Genomic DNA, 4,736 nt, shown 5'->3' with positions numbered 1-4,736 from the left:
GTTGATTCCCAAATTGTTGAAACTCATCGGCAACATGTTCAGGTACCTCATTTTCTTCTTCATATTCATTGCACTGATCATCACCTGCCTCATTTCGTTCACTCGGTTCATGACATGACATGACATTGGCAGGTTTTAAATTAATATTACTGAAATCATAAACAGACATAGTTAGAAAAGTAAAATATAAACAGATAAATAAACAATTTTTTGATAAAAGAGGCTTTCATTTAAATTGAAAAAACAAGCACAAACTTTAGCCATGGCCGAGGAACATTTTACTTTTTTAAACATCACAAGGAAATTTAAAAACTTCAAACAAATAAAACTGCATAAAGGGTGGATCTCGGGCCTCTTCCGGACTACCACCGATTTTAAAATCAATAAAGACATATGTCTTTTCTACCCAGATGAGCGGGAAATCAGGAGTGGTGTGGAGGTCCAGTTCTGCAATTGCTCTTCAGGTTCTGCATCACGGATGCCTGATGTCCCAGCCCCTTCTTCGATGACCGCATCGATCTCTTAAAAAAGGCACCAGATTTCTTCCCCCAAACTGTTGTCGATGGCATACTCCCGCACTGGGAACGACTGGTAGAGATGAGGAATTGGTCTGGTCAATGCTTGATCAACACTTTTGCTCTTCCCTCCTGCTCCATCAGCCTCTATGGAGACATACCCCCAAACCAAACTTTGCTCCTTTAAGGGGGATCTGAATAGGATTGACAATTCCTTGACAATGTTTTCCCAACTCGAAACCCGGTTCAAAACCGTTCTGGAGCATGACAGTAGCAACCATCTTGTATGCGGCAGGCATATGTGGCATTTACCAGCTTCACCGTGTAGAAATCACAACCTCGAGAGATATCATCAACGATCGGTGCATACCCATTGGAATGACTCCCTTCACCATAAATGACCAATTCCTGGTCCTTCCAAACAAATTTCAACAGTTGGTGAAGGGTAGACGGCACAGCCCCGTCCATATGGATAAACGGTCTTCCCAGAAGCAGATTGTAACTAGTGTTGATATCCAACACCTTGGACTCCACATTAAACTCTGCAGGACCCACCTGAATATCCAAGTTTACTGCACGCAATATGTCTTTTTGCACTCCATCAAAGGCCCTCACCTTGACTTGATTCTAGTGGAGCTTTCCCAAATCGGATTTCAGCTGCCTCAGAGTCGAAAGCGGGCAGATGTTGAGACCGGACCCATCGTCGACCAATACACGATTTATCATTTTATCTCGACATTTGATGGTGACATGCAGAGCCTTGTTGTGCACCTTGCCTTCAAAGGGCAACTCTTCGTCACAAAAGCTGATTCGATATCCCCGAATGACCTGGTTTATCATGGCAGCTAGATTGTCGCTGTTAGTACCCACAGGCACATAGGTGTCATCCAAAGCTCTCATCAAAGCCTGTCTATGCAACTGCGAACTCATCAATAAAGCCCTAACAGATATCTGAGCTGGTGTCTTTCTCCAAATGCTTCATAATTGAATAATCTTTTGGCTGCATTTTCATTTAAAACTCTTCGGCTTCAGCTTTACTAATCGGCCTTTTAATCTGATCCTTCTTTTGCACACCCTAGATCAGCTCTTCTGGCGTGTAGCACCTGCCAGATCTGGTCATACCCTGGTTAACAGCCATTTCAATCACGAACATTGGTCGGGCAAGAGTTTCTCTCGGCACCAAGGCAACAACCTTCACGGGTGTCAGAATCACAAACTCTTTCTTCTCTCTGATGCTCAACGAAGCTACAGCCCTTTCCAGATCATCAGGAGCAATCAGAACTATTGCCTTTAACATGCACCAATCATCATTTGTCTCTATCATATTGATAGTAACGCCTCCATGATTTGGCAGATGATTACTATTGACATTGGGCGCGACCGTCTGAAGAGAGACCATATTCTGATCGATCAGCTCTTAGATTTTATGTTTCAGGTTGATACAGTCCTCGGTATCATGTCCAACACTGTTGGAATGATACACGCACCTCTGGTCGGGTCTGTAAAACTTTGAGCTAGTATCAACCGGCTTAGGCCCCAAAGGATGAATATATCCTGCCGCGATTAATCGCTCGACCAACTTTGTTCGGCTTTCAATGAGCGGAGTGAAAATTCTAGCAGACTTCTTCTCAAATCTAGGACGGGGGTATTGTAATTTCCTTGTTGCGGAGGAGGCATCTGGCGATAATTTGGAGCATTTGGACGGGGGGCTTGATATCTGGGATATTAGTTGGTTTGGTAATTTAGTTGTGGAGCTTGGTAGTTTGGGGGTATTTTGGTAAAGTGGAGCTGGGGTTTGGTACGTCGGGGGAGGAGTTTGGTAATTTGTCTGAACATTGGCACAGTTAGGGGCGACGTTCCGGTAGTGATGATGTGGAGTTTGGTATATTGGAGGGGGAGTTTGGTAAATGGGAGGAGGGGTATTTTGATAACTGGGGGAGAATTATTTTGGTAATCAGCCTGTGTATAACAAGCCGGGTACGAACTCTGTGAAGGTCGAGAATGACCTTGGTATGATGAGGTTTTCCTTGGGGTTTTCTTCCCCTCATAGGAGATAAAAGACACATCTTCTCTTTTCTTCTTCAACAAATCGGAAGATCTGGGCGAGACAGCAACACGGGCAATCTTCTCGGTTCTCAATCCATCTTCGATAGTCTCACCTACCTTGACTATCTCAGCAAATTTTGCTCCAACGAGCAACATGATTCTGTCATAATATTTGGGCTCTTGCACCCGCACAAACACTTCGACGTTTTCCTTTTCTGATATAGGAGGTCTAACTCTAGCTGCCTCCTTTCGCCATCTATATGCAAATTCTCTGTAACTTTCAGTCGGCTTCTGCTTCATCTTCTCCAAGGAGTAACGATCAGGAACGATCTCCACATTGTAGGCGAATCGTTTGATGAAGTCCTTAGCCAGAGCGTTCCAACTAGACCACTGTCTCGTTTCATGAGACGTAAACCATTCTAGAGCCTCTTCGCTCAGACTTCGGCTAAAAAGCCGCATTAACAAAGCTTCGTCTCTCCCAACTCCCATGAGTTGGTCACAGTAGGCCCTCAGGTGTGCTAAGGGGTTCTCCGTTCCTCCGAAGATGTCGAATATCGACACCTTGAACCCTTTCGGGAGGTCCAAATTCGGATGAATGCACAGGTCTTCGTAACTCAACCCGGCGACCTCAGGAATGCAGTTCAACTCATTCATGGTTTTTCTAATTTCCTCCTTCATATCTATCTTGGCGGTCTCTTCCTTTGACCTTCACTCTCTCTCCCTCTCCTTATAATGGTCGAGCTCCGAACCAGGGGCGTCATGCTCATTGGGGACCGATATTTGGAAAGTGGCCTTTTGTGGTAGTGGTGGAGCAATAGAGGGACTCTGGCCATTTAAAGGGGCGTGATAGTTTTGGGGGAAAGTCTGGGGGCTGGTATATTGGTTTTGGTGAAGAAGGGAAGTGCGTGGGTTATTAACGTTTTGGCTGTGAGGGGGTAGGCCAATTTGGTGGTTTGCATTGGGTGGAAGGAGTGGTGCTTGGAGGTAGGTATTTTGAGGAGGGGGTGGTGTTTGATAAGAGGCTGAGGCGTAATAGGGGTTTTGGGTGGTAAAGTCGATGATGGAGGGATTACGAGCAGGGCTTAAAGGCGGGTTCTGAGCTTGTTCCACGTTAGGAATGGGAATTTGAGCTGGAGGTCTTTTTTCTGGTTGAGCGTTGACAACAAAAATCGGAGGAGGCAAATCGTGTTTTCTCTGCATCTCGACCCTTATCTCAGCAATTTGTTGCATCAACTGCAGGATTAGTTCATTCTGATCAGCAAGGGCGGGTTGAGCCACCACGACATCAGTAAGGCTGGTTTCTTCGTTGTTATCACCCATTGCCGCTTTTCCCTTTTGTGAACTTTGATTGGGGAAGGAATTTGTAGGACCTTTAGATCTAGTGAAATAAGGATGATCAACCAGCTTATCAACACAGACCAGTTCTAACTACCTGTTGAGAAAAACAACTCAAAGGCAAATCTGTTAGTTTTGATTCAGCACAAATAATGCAAAATATCACATAGAGGGCATATAAACACATAAGAGTTTCTTCGTTTAAGAACACGTTAACCCACGAATAATGGGGACTGATTTTTTTTTAACAAGCAGGAATTTGGTCATTTTATGTTGAGGCTGGTGATTCAGAAAGTCTAAATTGCGTTGAGCTAAGGTCTTCTTGCTGCATCTTCTGGCATTTGTTGATTTCAACTCAATGTTAACTTGTAGAATGAAGGGGAAAAGAAAATTTTAAAAGATAGGGGTCGGGCCTTGAAAGGCTGCCTACGTATCTCCTAAGGAGAATTCAGGTCCTACGTAGTTTGAATACAAAGGAAGTTTCATTTTCATTCATTCATTTCTTGAAGATTACAAGGAAAGTGAAAAACAGACAATAAAGCTCCAAAAAGATAAAATGTGCCTCCACCCAAGCCATTCTTCTTCCAATTGTCGCATTAATCATAGGGGGGTAAACTCATATTCTTCGAGGGTGGTTTTCTCATTCCCTTCCATCCATCGTCCCTGAAGAGGAGGCCTATAGACAATTTCTTCCCCAGTATCTTCTTCAGTAGCTTTAAGTCCGGTGCCTTCGGGACCACTGATGTTGGCCTCTTGGTTGAAGAAAGAGTGCTTTCCAAGTGGCTTCCAAAGCATCATGGTTATATCTTTGTTGAAGACATCGCGTTCCTTCCGCACATC

The sequence above is a fragment of the Solanum verrucosum genome, unplaced genomic scaffold, assembly GCF_900185275.1.
Source record: "Solanum verrucosum unplaced genomic scaffold, falcon-dt-bn FXZP01000070.1, whole genome shotgun sequence".
Classification (NCBI taxonomy): domain Eukaryota; kingdom Viridiplantae; phylum Streptophyta; class Magnoliopsida; order Solanales; family Solanaceae; genus Solanum; species Solanum verrucosum.
Note: the sequence above shows the minus strand (reverse complement) of the source record.